Consider the following 21,918-nt stretch of genomic DNA (forward strand, 5'->3'; position numbering starts at 1 on the left):
GTGAGCGTGAGTGAAGGTAGCTAAAGAACATGAAGTTCTTTGTCATTATAGAGATAGTATGTAAAATATTTTAGAATAAAAACATTTCTTAGGTGAAAACTTTAGTTGTTCATTGTTTTATATGTTCACAGTGATTCTTTAAGTTTCCATGTTCATGACTTCAAGTTGTTTTGCTACGTTATCTTATTTATTGAGATACAATTTACACGTCTGTGCTTTGGGAGGCCAAGGTAGAAGGATTGCTTGAGGCCAGGAGTTCAAGACTAGCCTGGGCAACATAGTAAGACGCCCTTCTCTAAGTAAAATTTAAAATAAACAATTTATATATCATAAAATTCACCTTTATAAAGTGTACAATTCAGCAGTTTTTAGTATATTCATAATGTATATCAATCATTACCACCATCCGATTCTACATTTTCATCACCCCCAAAGAAATCCTGGACCTCTTAACCATCACTCTGCATACCCCACCCCACCCCCTGGGAAACACTAACCTACTTTCTGTCTTTATGGATGTGCCACTTCTGGCAATGGAATCATACAACATATGACCTTCTGTGGCTGACTTCTTTCACTTAGTATAATGCTTCCATAAAAATGGAATCACACAATATGCAGCTTTTTGTGGCAGATTTCTTTCCCTTAGTATAATGTTTTCAAGGTTCAACCATGCTATGGCATGCATCAGTATTTCAGTTCTGTTTATGGCTGAATAATAGTCTATTGTATAGATACACCACATATCGTTCAACCATTCGTCAGGTAATGGACATTTGGGTTATTTCCACTTTTTAGCCACTATGAATAATACTGCTATGAACGTTCTTTTTTTGCATAGATTTATTTCCAAAGATGTATTTTTGAAGAGGTATGAAAGAATACATAGTGAAAAGTCTTCCTCCCCCTACCTATCCCCAGACATCTATTTCCCCTTCTCCATTGATAACCAATGATACCAGTGTCTTCTTTATGCTTCTGGAGATACCGGGCTTATAAAAGGCAGGCAGCAATATATATTTTTTGTTTTTCCTCTTTTTTTAAAAAAAAAACATAAATAGTGGTATACTATACATACTCTTCTGCACCTTGCTTTTTCTATTTATTCTATTGCTAGTTCCATTTATTTATATTCAGAGAATTTTCCTTGTCAGTACGTAAAGAGCTTCTACTTTTTGAACACGTACATAGTATCCAATTGTGAAGCTATACCACAATTAACTTAATCAGTCTCTTATTGACAAATATCACAAACAATGATGTAAGAAAATATATATATATATATATATATTTTAAGATGGAGTCTCGCTCTGTCACCCAGGCTGGAGTGCAATGGTGCTATCTCAGCTCACTGCAACCTCTGACTCCCGGGGTCAAGCGATTCTCCCGCCTCAGCCTCCTGAGTAGCTGGGACTAAAGGTGCGTGCCACCATGCCTGGTTAATTTTTGTATTTTTAGTAGAGACAAGAGTTTCACCATGTTGGCCAGGCTGCTCTCGAACTCCTGATCTCAGGTGATTCACCCGCCTCAGCCTCCCAAAGTGCTGGGAGTACAGGTGTGAGCCACTGAGCCCAGCCTTGAAATATATATATTTTTTAAAGATAGGATGAACCAACTAAAAACAGTAGTTAGTTTAATCAGATTGCTTTCTTCTAACCCCCAAAAGAGATCAGCCACACTAAAGGAATGGGAGTTTTGATTTACAAGAAAGGGAGAGAGTAAAAGGAAAGAGGTGAAAAGATCTAGAGTGGATCAGGGAGCACCCACCAAAGTTTACTGAAATGGCACATTGTTTTTGTTCATGCAGAGAGGATGCCATCTGGAAATTCCATGCCAGCTATGAGAAGGTTACCCTCAGCTAATCAGCCACCCAGAGAGGAAGTGGCTTTTGATTCCAAATCCATGCTCTTTGCACCAAAACCCACGATGCCTTGCCAATGAACTAAAAAACAGTAAACTCAGCAAAATGCTGATACTGACGATGCACACAACATATCCTCACACAGTGCCACACCATAATAGATTAGTGGCAATGGAGATTATACTTCTCAAAATTAAAGAGGCACCTTAGTGTTCATCAAGTCTTCAGGCTGAAAAGTTATAAAGAACATATAGTATTTGAGTTTCAAATGTTCGTGTTGGCTTCCTTATCTATTTTAAAAAATGAAAGGTGGCTTCTCAGCTGGGGATTATAATGGAGCAAGCTGAGCTGGGCACAAGCCCTTCTGGACGATTAGACTGGCAACATGTCACTGATGCATACCACCAGGGAAGTGCACAGCTCTGAGTCATAAGTCTGACCTTAAAACTGCATGCTGGGAAAACAAAACACCATCCACGTTTGTTATATAAATCTGTCATGGATTTTTCAACTCTGTCCGCATCAGAGTTTTAAATTAACCCTGTCATTGTTTCTTTCTTAAAGTAGAGGAGTAGCTTGATGTCTGTAGCCTCAAAGGTCAGTCTTTTCTGAAATGGGCACTTGTTTTCTTAAAGGTCACATAACTAATTGAAGCCAGGTGACCCATGTTCTACAACTATTTGTCACTGATTTCCTAACTTAGATTGCACCTCCCTGTCTTTACAGATAAACAAGAAAAAGAAATGTCACCAGCACCCCCACTCCATTATCAGTGAACATTTTAAAAAACTAACTTTGGACTTCAGAAAAGGGGTTGATGTTTATAAAGCAGCTTAATAGATGCAGACCGTTTTAAAATTAAGTATACTGGCAGCTATCTTTGTTAGATGTTTAAACAGGGATCCCCAGCTATGTCATGGCAATTCAGTGTGGCAAACCAGGAGCATTATAAGAATTGCAAGACCTAATTAATCTTAATTCCCTTCAAACTGTCTACTCATTTAATACCATAAGTAAATGCTAAAGCCTATATAAATTATCATACTGGAACAGGAAATGTACAGAGAAGAGATTAATTCAGGAACTGTGAAAAAGGATACTGATTTTAAAACACTTTCAGCAAATTTAAAAATCAATTTAAAAATTAACGTCATAAAATTAAATTAACAGTATTTTTATACTGTTAAATTTTATACTATTAAAATTTTAAATTGATTTTAAGCTTTCAATTAATGAAAATAACAGTAAATGTTTTTGACTTTATTGTGTTGTAACCCAAGGAAAGCACACCAGACTTAGAATCAAAAATCTCAAATGCAATCTCTGATTCTGCTGAATTGCTTACAAGCCAAGTTAATTTTTCTTCCTCATCTACGAAATGGGAATATTAATATCTATCTCGCTTTCCCTATTGAATTGTTTTAGGAATGAAATTAAATAATATATGTCCAAGTACTATACAAACTTTAATATAACATAATATGGTCATAAAAGAAATACATATAAAAATCAGATTTTGTACCCAAGTAGGTAATGTCTTTTGATTTTTCAAGTATACTTAATTTTTCATATGACTCACTCAAATTTCACAATAAACACACACACATTTATCATATACTATAAAATCTAGTGGTAGGTCATTGTGAAAAGACAGGTAATCCCCATGATAGGAATTCCCTCTCTTTCATATCAGCCTAAACTTTCAATTATACAGAATTTACAAAATACTAATATGGGTATTTTAGTTTTACTTAAAGTCTAGCTATTTAATCCTCTTGTATTTAGTTAATATTTAATTATTTGAAAAGGCACAAGTAGCTGGGAATAAGTGTATAATAAGCAAGCTCCATAAAATCTTGCTTCTTCGCTTTGATCTAAAAATCAAAAGCATACTCCTCTGCATATCTGTACAGGGTATTTTTAGTTGTTTTAAGTAACTGACATGGTTTATCCTCCGTTCCTCACAAAGAAAATAACTTGGAATGCCCTCAACAAAAGAAAAGAAAAAATTAAGCCAAGGTTAGTTATAAGACTTTTATTTGGGAAAAATTAAAATGAGGAACACTTTTTATTTCTGTTGTTTAAAGGGCTGGAGATTTAGTAACAACTTAAAGAAGTGAGTTAATCCCTTTGTAACACAGCCAGGATAGGGTTTATTTTCCTACTGTTATGGTGGTAACTTAGAACACACAGGAAAACAATATCAAATATCAATTCCCTCCAGAGTTGTAACTTTCTAAATGTAGTAATCAGTAATTTGTCAAGATTATCATTCAGCATACAAATACTTTCTATATAATTTGAACTTCCATGCCACCTTCTATATCAAGTCCTCAAATGCTACCAAATATAAACCTGGTACCGTTTTCATAAAATAAGACTAAAGGTGTTAAAGATGAATAAACTGAGACATTAAAAAGATTAAGTGTCTTGCTTTAAGGGGGTGGGAGGAGGCAAGGTCAAACTAAGAATAGAAGCTCAAGTACTATCACCTGTCCTAAGCATAAATCTAAAAAACTTTCCACTTTCCTACTAGCCATAAATACATAGTCCCATCAATTTTCATGTGTTTTAAACATACATTTTGCAGGAAGAAAATCTTCCAAACTGATTTGTGGAAATACCATTTAATTAAGGGTGGTACTGCGTGTATGAACTACAGAATATAAAGTATTCATACATGAAACTTTTTTCAAATTAAATTTTACCTGATTTGAAAGCTTAATGTTAACATCTAAACACTAATAATACATAAACTTGAGCTATAACGGAAACTAGATATAGTTTTAAACTTAACTATTCACTATATACAGTAAATCAGTTTTATTATGAGTGATTATGAAACAATCACAGGACAAGTCAGTCACTTTCCAAGATCAAAGAGCCAAGTCAGGGGTAGAGAAATCAAAAACGTTGCAACCTAATAGTCTCTTCCAAGACCAACGTTCATGTTATTCCATTGTGCCAAGGAGTTTTAATGGGTTTTAAAGGGTTATGTGTGTGTCTGAAGGGATTGGCAAATTTCTTACAACTCTCCATACATAATTTCTTTTTAATTTACGTTCTACACTGACATGACGCGTTTAAATATATCTAATCACCAGGTTTCCCACCCACATCCCCCAGGTTTCCTACCCACATCCCCCAACTAATCCCTGCCCAAAATATTTTCTGTCCTCTTTTTTTTCTTTTTCTTTTTTTTCTTTTCTTTTCTTTTTCTTTTTTTTTTTTTTTTTTTTTTTTTTTTGAGACAGTCTCGCTCTGTCGCCCAGGCTGGAGTGCAGTGGTGCAATCTTGGCTCACTGCAATCTCTGCCTCCCGAGTTCAAGCGATTCTTCTGTCTCAGCTTCCTGAGTAGCTGGGATTACAGGCGCCCACCACCACGCTCAGCTAATTTTTGTATTTTTAGTAGAGACAGGGTTTTGCCATGTTGGCTAGGTTGCTCTCGAACTTCTGACCTCAGGTGATCCACCCACCTCGGCATCCCAAATCACACCTGGGATTACAGGCGTGAGCCACCGCGCTCAGCCTCTTTGTTCTTATACATTAAATTTACATGGACCGTCTGGAGATTGAGAACACAGCAGAAATCTGTTTCTTCCCAAGCAATAGCAGCTGGAACTGAAGTGGAAAGTACAGGATTTGCCCCTATAGGGAAGTGAGAAAAACTGCTTGGAAATGATTTTAAGGGATCTCCTGCCAGCTAACTCAAGAGTGCTAGTGAAGACTTCCAGAAGGAAACATACCCAGTCAAACCCCTGGGCCAAGAGAGAGTGTTTGCACACAATTCTGGGGACTGAGAATAAAGGGAACAACACAGCTTTGCAAGAATGTAGGGTGTGCTTTCCACATAAATAGGGGCAAAACTATACAGGAGAACCTTTCATCTCCATACCATTCTCTCTGTCCAAATTGTAACAAGAGTGTTTTCTTAAAAAAATATATATATATTAATTTGCACTTAACACCTTGACACCAGGGTTTGGAATCAGACCCTGCATAGATCAACTTAGTCCTCAGTTAACTGTTCCTCTGCCTTCCAAATGCAATCGATTCTGTGGGCGTAACCAACATTCTATGCCTATAACACTTTTCAACATGATCTTGCCTCTCTATAAGAACAGGAAGTTACTTGGCTCCTGCCTGGGATGAAAATAAAATTTACAAGTGTATCCCCTCTTTTTTAGCGGTCAGTAATGACTGAGTCACAAAAAAGTTCCAATTTAAAAATTAGCTAGTATATTTTTTTCCAACTCCATGCCAGGATTCCAGAATACCTGTTACTTTTAAAATAAGGCTCCTAAATCGTTTCCCAGCAAAACTGGGGCATTTATTTTATACCTTCTTTCACAGCATTCTATAGCAATTTAGTCACATTTGTGTACTGTTCAAAAAGCTAGACTTCAAGTGTATAAAATATTATGAAGTTAACTGGCGAAATCTGCTACATTCACTTTGAAATGCATCCAAAAATAAGACAGACTGATGGATGGAGGGATGGATAGATACGTGATAAAACAGGTAGAATAAAATGCTGTTAATGGCAGCCTCTTGATGATGGGGATAAAGGTGGCCACTGCAAAGTCATTTCAACTTTGAAGATCTTAATAAATGTTAGGGGAAAATAAAATATACACCAGCAAAACCTTTAAAAATTGACTGCAGCTACGCACAAGCAGGTACTGGCTTCCAAAATGTTTTTCAAACTATGGGCACAGAATGTGGTACAGTCTGGAATGAAAAACACCAAAGTTGAGTACCATAGCCTCCAAATGAAAGAAATCTGCCAAACCCATTTTAAGGTTTTTTAAGGCATTATTAAAGAAGCCCTGAACATCACATCTCACAATGAAGTGCAATATTGCACACATACGTTTTCAGACTAGGTTGAGCAGTTTGGGCCAGAAGAGAGACCTTTTTGAAGGTTCCCTAATCCATTCACACAGGCCCATCTGAAGGATGACACTGTAGCCAGTCGCCTGCATCCTAACCATCTCTCTCCTTTTATGGTAGTTTCAAGTTTAAAGCAGATACTCGTCTGTTTGCAGATTCCTAAAGGTACTAGAAAAAAAAAAATCTAAATATAACAGATGGATAAGTGCTCATGGTAACTGGAAACCAAAACGTAACTTCAGCTTTTGCAGGCCAATGCCTTAACACCCATGGCTTTAGTGTAATGGTCCTGCTGTGGACCTTTTGTCTTTATTCCCACATAGAAATACTACCCCGACTTTGATGGATGACAGATAAGTGTTAGTCAAAACTTTATTTTAGGTTGACATTAATAACCTTTACTTATTTTAAAGTCAATCAGGGCCAGGTGCGGTGGCTCACGCCTGTAATCCCAGCACTTAGGGAGGCCAAGGCGGGTGGATCACCTGAAGTCAGGAGTTCACGACCAGCCTGGCCAACATGGCAAAACCCCGTCTCTACTAAAAATACAAAAATTAGTCAGGCATAGTGGTGAGCACCTGTAATTCCAGCTACTCAGGAAGCTAAGGCAGGAGAATCGCTTCAACCTGAAAGGCAGAGGTTGCAGTGAGACGAGATCACACCATTACACTCCAGCCTGGGCGAGAGAGCGAGACTCCGTCTCAAAAAAATAATAAATAAAATAAAATAAAAAAATCAGTATGTGTTCTCCAGGATGTTAAAATTTTCTATGAAACACAGTCAAGTGTTTTTGTTAGGTTTTCTTATTAGTGTTTTTAAAAATAGTTCAATATACTTGCCAAAGTATAATTCAAATGTTAGTAAAACCTCTGAGACATTTCTATGAATTCTAGGGTTCCATGGAATATAATATGAACACCACTAGACTGGAAGGACTCTATTTGCACTCTTAGTGTTTATTCAATCCATGACCTTTAGGTCATATAAACAGCCACCAAACCCTCTCTAGACTTCATATATGAAAGTGGTATCATGCTCGTAACTTCCTGATCTGAATCTCTTCCCCACTCCTTATACCCAACTCTATCCTCCCTTTATGGTAGCTAACTCTAACCTTTTGCCCTACTATTCTCAACCCCAATTCTTTGAATTCATTCATATCCAAAACCCCTCAACTGCATTTCCTAGGCTGGCTTTCCAAGTTTCAACAATACAAATAATGTGACCATATAATGAAGCGGAGAAGGGACAGCAATATGTATGTGTCCGTATACTTGCTGGTAGTTACAAACAAAGAGAAACTCCCAGGGTCTGAAAACTCAGCATATTGCACATTCGAGTTATTACCTCTTCTTAGCCACCACCAAAATAAGTATCAGGATCTCAATAAATCTGAAAGCAGCTCTAAGAAAGTCAAAATTGAAACCACATAATGATAAAGCTGAAGTGTTTAGGGGTAAAGCATACAGATGCCTTCAGCGTACTCTGAAATACATCCAAAAATTAAGATGGATTAATGGTGGATATTTGATAAAGCAAATATAAATATAATAAAATGTTTAATTGCTGACTCTAGGTGGTAGGAATAGGAGCGTTCACTGTATAATTTCAACTTTTCTGTTTGAAAAACTTGCTGATAACATGCCAGGAAAAAATAATGTCATGCTACAATGCGGGAAGAGGGACTATTCTATTCAAGGATATCCTCCAACAATTCAGGAACACAGATATTAGAGGAACAGGGATCCTGAGACAGTCCTGTGTAATACCACGGTAATGCTATGGTTTGTACTTTACACAATGCCTTTCATTCAATTAACTGTATCTGTAGTAAATACCTACTAAGTCTCTGGCACTAAATAATAAATGATACAAAGGACATAAGAGGAAACATCAGGCTTCTTGCTCTTCAGAAGCTTCCAGTTTCCTGGAGAAAGCAGAGTACAATTTAAGACAGTAACTCTGACCAAATCCTTTACTCTTTGTGCCTTAGATTGCCCCAGTCAGGAAAATGGAAAACACCCATGAGAGGACCAAAAGTCAGGTCAAGATCCTATGTGAAGTCTATGAGAACTGACAGTTCAAAGGGCAGAGCTGGGAACATAAGGGATAGGCTAAAAATACTGGAGCACATTGTACTGTTTTCCAGTTCAAACCTGTCCCATGAGCCCAATGCAAAGGGTGGAACTCACCCTCTCCAATTAGTTTCCATTTGAACCACTGTAGGGAGCAAAAGACACTCTGGATTATAAATCCCTTTGCCTGTGCACGCTGACAATTATATACACAAACTCTCACCACCACCGATAGGAAAAGCTGTCCCAGTCCTGGGAAAGAAACATACAGAGTACCTTATCTAAATTATGAATTTTTAGCCCTAAAGACTGTGTACAGAAATGGTCCTATCGGCTGGACACAGTGGCTCATGCTTCTAATCCCAGCACTTTGGGAGGCCGAGGCTGGTGGATCACTTGAAGTCAGGAGTTCGAGACCAGCCTAGCCAACATGGTGAAACCCTGTCTCTACTAAAAATACCAAAAAATTATCCAGGCCTGGTGGCACACGCCTATAGTCCCAGCTAATCGGGAGGCTGAGGCACAAGAACCACTTGAACCCAGGAGCAAGAGGTTGCAGTGAGGCAAGATAATGTCATTGCACTCCAGCCTGGTCAACAGAGTGAGACTATGTCTCAAAAAACAAAAAAAGAAAAAGAAAAAAAAAAGAAAGAAAAAGAAAAAGAAATGGTCCTATCACATATGGTTTAAGAGATGTCCACAGACTCACAAAGACCACAAACCATTGTTTTTCTGCTTTTCTACTTAAGTGAAGAACTGTTCTTTGGTTTGGATTTTTTTGTTGTTTTTGTTCTTGTTTTTTTGACAGAGTCTCACTCTGTCACCCAAGTTGGAGTGCAGTGGTGCAATCTCTGCACCCTGTACCCTCTTCCTCCCGGGATCAAGAGATTCTCATGCCTCAGCCTCCTGAGTAACTGGGACTACAGGCATGGGCCACTGTACCCAGCCCAAGAACTGTTAAAGAAACTAATTGCTTATCCAATAATTAGGTATCCTTCAGTGAGAGATGCTCTGCAAAGCACAAAGCTTATCTGGCTGATAAGATAGGACAATGAGACTACTATTCTAAATACATTTTTATATATCTCCTCCTTTATATTTTAAATTGATCCCTACAGCTGTTCAAGCAAAACTGAAATATCAATAATGAAATATATAAATTATAACAATTATTAGCACAGTTCACCACACTGGGATTTCACCATGTGATATAAGGTTGATATAATAATGATGATGACAATGATAATGATAAAAGTGCCATTCTTTCTCAAGAATTATTAAGGACATCAGGCCTTAACATTGTGGTTTCCATAAAAGCTTTGACCTCAGCTATGCTTATTGTACTGATCATAATAAAATTTGTACAATTTACCTATGACCTTAATCTAACAAATATTCTACGTCCATGGTTATAAGACAAGTGAGTCAAGGTTTCAAACTCAGAAATTAAGGAGCATCCAACATTCATCTCCCAAGCATGGTTCTCTCTTACAAGTGAGCATCTGTTGTTGGCTTCTCAAATCTTTGCCTATTAATAGAAGAGTTGATGATGGACAAAATCTTAAAACAACTTCCATATGCACTGAACTTTTATGATGTTCAAAAACCTTACTAAGTAATCACAAGTTCCTATTGGGCTTGAACTAAACTTGATGACAGATCTGAACTCTAATATTTTATACTTGGGGAGTAAGGACAGAAGAGCACTTCTGTCACTTCCCTTGCCTCAGTCTCTGCGCAATACTTGATAATTAATCATTTACTGACTCCTTTGTTTAGGGGTTTCAAAGAAAATTCACATGTGAGCTTATTCTTAGAGAAGCTGAACAGACCTGTAAACGGATGAATAAATTAGTAAATTCTTAAAACTGGAATGTTTTTGTAAGTCTCAAAGCACCATACAGGAGAAGAGAAAAAATGTTAAAGGCTCATTTGAACCAGTTGAAGTCCAAGACTCTACCTACCTTAGAGTTTGACTCTACCTACCTTAGAGATCAGATATCTACGTCCTCATTTCACATCAGTTGTGTAGATGGAACACTAGATTTGAACTTAACTGTCCAAATCTGACTTCTTCCATGAGAATCTTGGTCAAACCCAATCTTTATTGTGGACTTCCATGGCACAATTCAATATACTTGAACTCTAAAATATGGTTCAAACATTTATATGTGTGCAAATTTATAATCCTGTAATGGGTAAAGGAGATACTTTTAAAAAATGAAAACATAATGTCCAATCAGTGGTTCCATTGATTTGGTATTCTGACAAAAGGTTCTCTTTACAGGCAGTTCATTCACGTTAACTAAATAATACTTTATTTCACTAAAAAGAAAAGTATTTCCTTGAGACATTACGTGTGTGTGTGTGTGTGTGTGTGTGTGTGTGTGTGTGTGTATTTCTGCATGACTTCTTAGCTTTCTTTACAACCACAGTGGGTACTCTGGTTGAAGACTGTAAGAATCAAAGACTAGAGATTCCACTTTTCTAGAGTCCAGTTAGGACCCCTTTTGTAAGTGAGACAGTTTCTCTCCTCAAGTGAAAATGAATTCTTTCTAAATCAGAGGCTGGGAAAAGTTAGGAGATGTTACAAGAGGTCAGAACTAAGTCCATTAAATCCCAGACCCAGATTTAGTCGCCATAGAGACAAGGGAGATAAATAAACCAGTAACCTTAACAAATGTGCTGCACCTTTGCCAGACATATCTCTGACTTACCATTATTTTTACTTAAGTATCTTTCAGTCCAAACATAACCGACTCTGAAGACTACAAAACCAAACAGAACTAGGCCCAAAAGAAATACGAACACTCACTGAAGCAAAGGGCAGGCAAAAGAGTCAAAAGCCATCCCCCACCCTTAGCAATGTGCTCTCCGTTCCCCTTGAAAAACTATTGCAACATGAAGCTCCAGAGGCAATGACATATGGGGAAAATATGTGGTGCCAAAGCCAGAAGAAACCATGTCAAAAAAGAAAAACAGACATGAAGTAACTGACCTAATTAGAAGAGAAAAGTGTACTTACAGCAGAGAAACAAGTATATCTGAAACAGGGAATACAGCTGAAGGTGAGGGGGACTGCTGTAAGGGGGCTCATGACCTTAAAGTGAATTTTTGTTGCTTATCTAAAAGAAATCAGTAGATGAAACGGGCATTGCTCTTGAGCTACAGCTCCATTAAGATGTTCCTTAAGTGAACACTGGACCTTTAAACATGAAGATTCATTCCCTGCCTGGAACTGCTACACATTCATTAAAAGCTCTGAAACAAATATTTATACTTGGTGTCATGTGGTATACCAAGATGCCTCTACCAACCACCAAATATGGAAGAAAGAGAAATGGGGGCTCTGGATGATGAAACACAACAAGCGAGAAGGAACTAGAGCATTGGAACCCCATGTTTAGACTCTGGACAGGAGTCCTTATGTTTCCTGGTCACTTACTAAGCACCTACTTTGTGATAGATTAGAATATCCAGCTTGTGATATGGAGGTAAGTACATAAAAGTGGCAGATTCTCAACATCTAAGTGAGCATATACTTATAGAAAAATGTACAAACAACATCGCAACATAAATATAACTTCAAATAAAGTGATACTTACATTTTTTCCTTGTGCCTTCTAGTTCTTGTCCACAGGTACATATCACTTTGCATGTTACAATCACAGCATATATACAATTTTGCATCCTGCATTTCTTAGTAAGACCGTATTATACAAATTCTTTCATATTGCTAATGTGTGAAAATTATAATTTTTAAGATTTATGAAATTCCACTGCATAGATGTATCATAATCTGTTCAACCAAAACTATTTGTTGAATATATGAACTATTTTTTTCACATTAGACATTTAAATTCTTTTTGTCCTCACAAATAACACTGTGATGAACCACTATAACATGCAGCTTTTTTTCTTTTCTTAGAATAATTTGTTTCTTAGAACACATTTGCCAAAGTATTATTATTAAAGGGTACCGATCTTCGTGCCTTTAGCCATATATTGCCAAACAATGTTCCAAAAGACTTTGTACCAACTTACATTGCTACCAGCAGTGAATAAGTGCATATCCATTTCAAGTTAACCATATTAACATTGGGTTTTCTTTTTGTACTTCTGCTAACTTAGTAGAAGTGTGCCTTGTTGACGTTTAAATATGCTTATTTTTGCATACCAGTGAGGCTGAATGTTTTCCACGCATTTCTTTACATTGTGACATAACGCTGAGTGTCTTTTACCCATCTATCAATTGGATAATTCATTCAGTCAACAGTCACGAAGCACCGACCGCGTGCTAGGCCTGTGCACACCTTTCTTACAATCTGTATGAGCTCTGTGCATGATATAGAAATTAGATATCTTGTCATATGTGCCACAAATTTTTCCTGGTGTGCTTTTCCATGTTAATTATACTTTTTCACTATAGGACTGTATATATTTGAAACTGTTGATTTCTTTCTTTCCAACTTTTTAAAATTATTTTGTAGCTTACAAGGTTATCATATATCCAGGGATTTGATAATTATCCTGTTTTCTGTGGTCTAATTTACAAGTTTGCTAACAGCCCCATATTTTCCTAAATTTTCTAAAATTAAAAGCTCTAATCCCTACATTTCATGATTCTTGAGCATATCTAGCTTTTTTTTTTTTTTTTTAACCAGAGGCACTTAATTTAAAACAAATTTTAAAATCAGAGTTAGATTTATCTTTTCCATGTGCTATACTGTATTGAAAATAATTGATTTTTCACCTCCTCTGCTCCAACTCAAAGTAGATCCAGATTTATCTGGGAAGATTCAACCCAAAATACCCTAGTCCATATCTCTTTTTCTTTCTCAGGCCAGAGAAAAGTGAATGTTCTAAACATTAGCACCATCACTGCCTGACTCATTTTTCTTAGAACGTTGCTACTCAAGGAGAGGCAGGTCCTCAGATCAGCAGTGGTACAACCTGGCGCTTGTTGGAAATGCAGAATCTCAGGCCTTACTCTTGACCTGCTGCATCAGAATCTGCACATTAAAGTGTGAGAAGCACCAAAGTAGACTATAGGAATCCTCCAGAATAAAATAAAACACCCATACCTGTTGATGCTCCTTCTCTTAATCAGGTACCATCATACAGAAAGTATCCTTCCTCTGAAATGTTTGCCCTCAACCCTTTTAAAGCACCTCCTTAATATGACTGTCACCCTATATGTCATGCCCCTGAAAATTAGCAAGCTGGTATTTTGAGAGAAAGGATGACCTTAAGTTTGCAATCTCAGTTTTATCTAGACCTGGGGTTGAAAACTCACATGTCTATAGGGGTTAAACATTCAGATAATGGCAACCAACCCTTGTCCTTAGTGTCAAGGAGACTACAGAGACTGCCGGAGACTGTGGCAAACTTCAGAGTTCATGCTTTAGCTAGATAAACTGCAGCCGGCCAGGCATGGTGGCTCATGCCTGTAATCCTAGCACTTTGGGAGGCTGAGGCAGGTGGATCACAAGGTCAGGAGATCGAGACCATCCTGGCTAACATGGTGAAACCCTGTCTCTACTAAAAATACAAAAAATTAGCTGGGCGTGGTGGTGGGCGCCTGTAGGCCCAGCTACTTGGGAGGCTGAGGCAGGAGAATGGTGTGAACCTGGGAGGTGGAGCTTGCAGTAAGTGGAGATCATGCCACTGCACTCCATCCTGGGTGACAGAGCAAGACTCCATCTCAAAAGAAAAGAAAAGAAAAGAAAAGAAACAGCAGCCATTTGGCTCCAGCCTAGTGTAGCCAAACAGGAGTGAGGGCTCAATATTGCCAGATCTTCTGATATTTCAAGAGAAGCTGAAAAATTTGGACTTCAAAAAATATGAAATCTTTCCATTTTTAAATGCTGGCAATTAAAATTTTAAAAGAACACCTCTGTGTGCCAGATCCAGTCCACCAGTTTGAGACCTTGGCTCTAAACTGATTATTTCCAAATTCTCTAAGTCTGTGTCACCCATCTGTGTTGATTTTCCTTCTTATTGCTAGTGCACCAAGAAGAGAGGCTATATCAATACAAATGGCACAAATCCAATCACTTTGACTACTGTATTTTAAATTTTGTTTTGTGAATATTAAAAAACTGCCAAATCAATAATGAAAATGACCATATGTCAGTGATACAAATATCTCCTACATGTGAAATACATGTTTAATTAACAATATTGTCACTACTATGGTACAAATACTCAAATTTAGCCCAGTTCACGTATGTGTTAAGAATTATGTGTTCAAGCTTGTGTTCCAAATAATTCTGTAAACTAAAAGGCAGCCAAATGGAATAATTCTAAGTTTCTGAATAATAAAGTTTATGATAAATACTGTACTAAAAGGGGATGCACCATCATTTAAAAGAACAAAATAGGCCAGGTGTGGTGGCTCACGCCTGTAATCCCAGCACTTTGGGAGGATGAGGCAGGCGGATCCCTTGAGGTAAGGAGTTCGAGACCGGCTTGGCCAACATGGTGAAATCCCGTCTCCACTAAAAATACAAAAATTAGCTAGGCATGGTGGCACGCATCTGTAATCCCAGCTACTTGGGAGGCTGAGGCTGAGGCAGGAGAATCGCTTGAACCTGGGAGGCACAGATTGCAGTGAGCCGAGATCACGCCACTGCACTCCAGCTGGGCGACAGAGACAGACTTCATCTCAAAAATAAATAAATAAATAAATAAATGAACAAGATATCCTCACGTGGAAACAGCAAAGCCCATTTTACTAAACTGTTCAATTATTCCAAACAAACATTTTAAAAATAGAGTGTGAAACGCATAGTTTACATTTATTTTCATTTTAGGGCCTTCGGGTCCCAGGGACAGCTGCATCCATGGCAATTACTGAATACTTTATTTGCACATGCTTATATGGAAGTGGCATAAATCATAGGCTCAAAAAGTAGAGTAGAGACGGGGACTTGGAACTGTACCCCTGCATCCATACCTGTCTACTGAATACTGGGCAATATAATCGAGAAAAGCAAAGCCATTTTCGGTTTTCTCGTCTGCAAAAGGGAAAATAATCTTGGCATGTCCCACCCTTGAAGAATATCAAACCCAAAATGTATTTTTTGTTGTTTTTGTGCTCACCACTACATTCCTGCCCTCGCCCATAGTAGGGCTGAAAGAATTAATGAATAAAAGAAAGGAAGAAAGAACACAAGATGCAATTGTGTAATCCTATATATTTCTGTTACAGGGAAACAGAATTTAACAGATCTGGCTGGGCACAGTGGCTCACGCCTGTAATCCCAGCACTTTGGGAGGCTGAAGCGGGCGGACCGCTTGAGGCCAGGAGTTTGAGACTAGCCTAGCCAACATGATGAAACCCTGTCTCTACTAAAATTACAAAAATTAGCCAGGTGTGGTGGTGTAGAGACGCCTGCAATCCCAGGTATTTGGGAGGCTGAGGCAGGAGAATTGCTTGAACCTGGGAGATGGAGGTTGCACTGAGCCGGATCGCACCACTGCACTACAGCCTGAGCGACAGAGCAAGACTCCAAAAAATAAAAAATAAATTAAAAAAAAAAAACAGAATTTAACAGATTCTATTCAACTGACACACCTGAGAAACTCGCTGCTCTAAAAGAAAACCCAAGGACACCAAGTTTTGGTCAACGTAAAGATGTCACTGGGGTGTGCTTGATATCATAAAACCACTTGAAATGTGTGCTTGAAAAACTTCGATTTAAATGTTCCATTTTAAGAATACAGCCCTTGTACACATGGTTTCTATCAAAGTTTTCTGCCGATAAAGCTGATCGAATTTGCAGATTGCTATGGAATTACTAAGGGCAAACAATGCATGTGAATAGCCAGGTCTCACCTAGCTGGCATTTCCAGCTGACGAGAGGATGTCTTCGTATCTCCTTAAAGAATCTTTATATCTTTCTATCTCCCTTCTTGATATCTCCTTAAAGAATCTAGCCTCTTTTCTGTGGGAAAATAAAAATAAGAACTGGGAAAGGGCACAGAGTTTAAATCTCTGCTCTTTCAATAAGGTTCACCCTCAGAGGAGGCTGACAGAGAGTCACAGCCTCCTACTTGAGCCAAAGCAGATTGTTGGTTTTCTCTATTGGGGTTAGATCTGAAGATTTGTATTTTTTGAAGATGGGTTTCTATCATTTATTTTTAAGCTTGAAAACAACCATTATAGGTAAAGGCTATGAATGAGAGCTACGGCAGGATTTAGACCCAAAAATGAAGATTCCATCTCCAGCAGCAGAGGGAAGCTGATGAAAGCTTTTATCACTGAGCTTGCTTCAAGCCCCAGGGCCTTGAAAGGACTTATGACTACCACCATAATTAATGAAATGGATAAAATTCAGGTTTAGCATTTCTAAAAATTTGTCCTATGCTTTTTACTATTTAAGGTTTAATACATTTAGGTATTTGAAGAGGTATTTTAAAACCTGGGGGGAATTCTGCAGCAAGTAGACATAACAAAGGCAATTCTTGTCACCTGGTGAGCGTGTACCCTAACTGAAATCTAGGTATCTACACTGACCATGTGGCTGCGTGCAGGGGTGGGCAGGGTGAAGGTGAAGGCAAAAACACGGCAACCTTTTGAGGGATGAAATGGCACATCCTGACAGATACAGTGCTGGCAAAGGTTACATCCCCTCTTGTGAGCGCACGGAGACCGGGGCACAAAAAAGGAGGGACCATTCCTGTATTGTGCCTGGATGAGCCTTCTCATAGATGCCTTCCTTTCATTATTTTCAAAGGTCAATGTCCCTCTCTCAAAGAGAAAATCGGGGAACCCTGAGTCATCACAGAGTATAAACAAGTCACTGTGGCTAAATGAAGAGGACAGAGAATGCTTATCCAATATAAGGATTGGAAGGTCTTACTCAACCTGGTTTCCCACAGGTTGTTCTGAACTTGAGGGCAAATCAGAAGAAAATCTCCTGGACCCTATTAATGTCACCCAGCAGAAGCACTCTTTGGCCTTCTATCACCAGATTTTGCAGTGCCAGTCCTGCACCCTGGCTCCTTCCACCCACGGAGAAAGATTCCTAATAGCAGATCAGGTCAACCTAACCTCCTGGCTGGCAGCAGAAGTCTCCTCCGTCCCATCCCAGTATTTGCTCCATGTAGCTTTCCTGCTCCCTACTGTTCGTGCAGCGACATTAGCAGATCTTTATTTTCAAGCAGACCTTCAAATAGGTCTCTTGTGCCTGGCAAATTCCCTTTTCATATGCCCAGGTTGAAAGCAAATGAGATTTTCCCTTGAAAAGACATTCCCCCCGAGAGCTAATATTTAGGGTAAGCAGTGACATTGGTTGAGTCAATTAAAATGAACCTTCTGAAACCTCCTGTACAAATAAGGCCCTTTGTACAATGCCGCCCTTAATACCACAACTTGGAAGGTTGGAGATCAGTGTAAGAATTTGTGGCAATTACTAAAACTTACCTCACGCTGAATGTGTGGCAGATAGGATGTATTCAGCAAGGGCTGGATATGGTTGAAAACAACTTCCAAGGTGCCTAAGTTAGGGGAAAAAATGAGAATCAAGAGGCAAAGTTACCTTTTAGAAACAAAGTTCTGAATTCCAAAAAAATAAAGTCAACTTCCTTTGAAATGGCTCATGGTAACACATTCTACTTTGTATTTACAACCCTTAGAGTTAAAGGAAAACTGCCAAGATGTTCTGCATATTTCTCCAAATGTCTGTTTATCATATAACATGAGCACTGGCAGTGGATCTGGCTCCCTCATTATCAAGCTGTATTAGCTCAAACACTCAGCATTGTTAGGGGAGTGAGCTCATGGCCTATTTCAGTTTTAAATTAACATTTGGCAATCACCCGGGTAATCAAAACAAATGACTCAGTCGTTTAGAATAGATTTATTAGTTGAGCCTTTTTTTTTTTCTCTCTCTCTCTCTTTTAACATCTTTAGAATATTTTGCCACAGGAGGGCTGTGATCCAGCCAGAATGTAGAGCACAAGTCACCAGAGGAATATTTAGAGGGGTTGCCATGGAGATGAGGTGCCCTGTGACCGCTGAAGTTATCTCCAATCAACAGCGGGATTAGGATGCAGACTAGCGGGCAGGCTCATCCCAGGGCGAGGGTTCTGCAGCACTAGGAAACAGGGGTGCCCTGTGCCTTTCCCATCCCTGACACAAATATGGCCCGCTACGACATGCTGCCCTCCCCAAGCCCGTGCAACCTCCCCACAGGCCCAATCACATCCCTGCCTTCCGCCCCCAACCCCACGACTTTTATTCAGAAAGGACTGGCTGGGGCAAAGGAGAAAGGGAGTGTGATCATTGTATTATGCCAAAAGTGTGAAATCCTAGAATTCACACCAAATGCCACTTTTAGATCAACTATGAAAATGTGTATGAGCGAATGAAATCTGAGGAAAAGACAGGGCCCTGGGCGGGGGACCCCGTCTGTTTTTTCACTGCTCTATCCCCACACCCAGGTCAGTGCCTGGAAGACAGGAAGCTCTCAAGAAGTATCGATGGAAACAGGGCAAAAATAAATCAAGGATTACAACCAGGTGTGTAACCACCCCTCCCACCCGACCCTCCAACCACTTCCAGGCTGATCTTCACACAGGCAGTGGTTATAGACGGAAAAACCGTTAATGTGCTGGTAAATAAACAGCTGAGACAGTTGGTTCACTAGGCTAATGGGTTCATCTGTTTAGAGATCCTGACGATGATTGTCAGGATCGGCGTCAGGAAGACAGGGCTGAAGACAGTGCTTCCCAACTCAAAATGGATAAATCTGCTGACTATAGGGACAGAGTTCTTGTCTGTCAGGCCAAAAGCCTGGAGGAAGGCAAATTTTGTGCTCACGGTTAAGCACTAACATTTGAAAGCAAATGTTTTAAAGTGACTTAATTCAAAGGAACACTTTCTAGTTCTCCTCCCACCTGTACTTAAGTAGAGACAATATTTCCATATTCTATCATATGAATCTGGATTGTTTCATATTAGCTTTTGTTTGTCCTGAAAAATGTTAAGTATCTTGGTGGCAGGAACAAAAATCATTATTTCATTTCTATCTCCCGGTACTTAGCATGGTATATTTACACAAAAGGCTTTACTCCATCTCATCTCCCATCACTACACTACACTCATATAGAACTCACTGTTTCTAGAAGATTCCACATCCTCTCATGCAGCTGCAGAAGGAATGCAGCATGGCACAGCTATTCACAGCAGGGGCACCAGAGTCAGACTGCCTGAGCTCAAATACTGGCTACACCTCATACTACCTGTCCAGCCTCTATGAGCATCATAATGGCCACCTACCTCATAGAGGTAAGGAGGTACATCCATGTAAAGCATTTAGCAGTGCCGCCCCCACACAAGGTACCCATTGAATGTAAAATACATACTTATTACTGTTATCATAGCAGGCAAAGAGTCAACTGTTATCAAACATAGACAATGATTTCACATGCCACCACAAACGCTTGACACCAAACATACCTCTCTTTCAATTCAATCCAACTGAAGCTTCAAACCTGAATCTGTCACACACTAGTCTTATCATATTTCATCGTACTCACCCTTCTGGAATTGATTTTTCCAAGAGATGGGTACAATTCATACTGATTCTACTTGAGGGAATCTGATTCTCTTTTTCAAGAACCAGAATCACTTCCTTCCTAAGATTCCCACCTTGCCAATGACTTCCCTGTCATCTCTCTGTGTGTTCCTCACCTCTGCACATTCCAGCTTGGAAGGGCTACAGGTGGGGAAGGGACAGGGAAAGTGTCTTCTAGTAACCAGACTGGGACCCTGGCTATTCTTTGCAGAAAACATTGTCGTATTCTATCATATGAATCTGGATTGGTTCATGTTAGGTTTTCTTAGTCCTATAAGATGTTAGTTAAGTATCTTGGTGGCAGGGACAAAAAAAAAAAAAATCTCTCATTTTGGCTGGGTGTGGTGGCTCCCACCTGTAATCCCAGCACTTTGGGAGGCTGAGGTGGGTGGATCACGAGTTCAGGAGATCAAGACAATGCTGGCCAACATGGTGAAAACCTGTATCTACTGAAAAAATACAAAAATTAGCCGGGCATGGTGGCATGCACCTGTAGTCCCAGGTACTCAGGAGGCTGAGGCAGGATAATTCCTTGAACCTGGGAGGCAGAAGTTGCCGTGAGCCGAGATTGCGCCACTGCACCCCATCCTGAGCAACAAAGCAAGACTCCATCTCAAAAAAAAAAAAAAAAAGTCTCTCATTTTTCAATTCTATCTCCCAGTACTTAGCATGGTACGTTTACACAAAAGGCTTTACTCCATCTCATCTCCCACCACCATACTCCACTCATACAACTCACTGTTTCTAGAAGATTCCACACCCTTTTATGCAGCTGCGGAAGGAATGCAGCATGGCACAGCTGTTCACAACAGGGGCACCAGAGTCAGACTGCCTGAGCTCAAATACTGGCTCTGCCTCATATTACCTGTCCAGCCTCCACCAGCATCATAATGACCACCTACCCCATAGAGGTAAGGAGGTACGGCCATGTAAAGCATTTAGCAGTGCCTCCCCCACACAAGGTACCCATTGAATGTTAAATACACACTTATTACTGTTATTATAGCAGGCAAAGAGTCAAACTGTTATCAAACTTGGACAATGATTTCACATGCCGCCACAAACGCCTGACACCAAATAGACCTCTCTTTCGATTCAATCCAACTGAAGCTTCCAACCCGAATCTGTCACACACTTACCTTATCATATTTCATTGCACTCATCCTTCTGGAATTGATTTTCCTAGCGATGGGTACAATTCATACTGATTCTACTTGAGGGAATCTGGTTCTCTTTTTCAAGAACCAGAATCACTTCCTTCCTAAGATTCCCACCTTGCCAATGGCTTCCCTGCCATCTCTCTGTGTGTTCCTCACCTCTGCACATTCCAGCTTGGAAGGGCTACAGGTGGGGAAGGGACAGGGAAAGTGTCTTCTAGTAACCAGACTGGGACCCTGGCTATTCTTTGCAGAAAACATTGTCATATTCTATCATATGAATCTGGATTGGTTCATGTTAGGTTTTCTTAGTCCTGTAAGATATTAAGTATCTTGGTGGCAGGGAC

General features: G+C 39.3%; 1 protein-coding gene across 2 annotated transcripts in view; it reads right to left on the reverse strand.

Moving 5' to 3' along the window:
- The window catches only part of FHL1 (four and a half LIM domains 1), a 67,569-nt gene that overhangs the window by 23,326 nt on the left and 22,325 nt on the right, over window positions 1-21,918 (reverse strand). For both annotated transcript variants that reach the window (XM_030934541.1, XM_030934539.1), the window contains exon 2: window positions 18,260-18,333. The gene's annotated coding sequence lies outside the window, so the exon portion shown is untranslated. The remainder of the gene's footprint in view (window positions 1-18,259; window positions 18,334-21,918) is intronic.

This window comes from Rhinopithecus roxellana, chromosome 7 (assembly GCF_007565055.1).
Source record: "Rhinopithecus roxellana isolate Shanxi Qingling chromosome 7, ASM756505v1, whole genome shotgun sequence".
Taxonomy (NCBI): Eukaryota; Metazoa; Chordata; class Mammalia; order Primates; family Cercopithecidae; genus Rhinopithecus; species Rhinopithecus roxellana.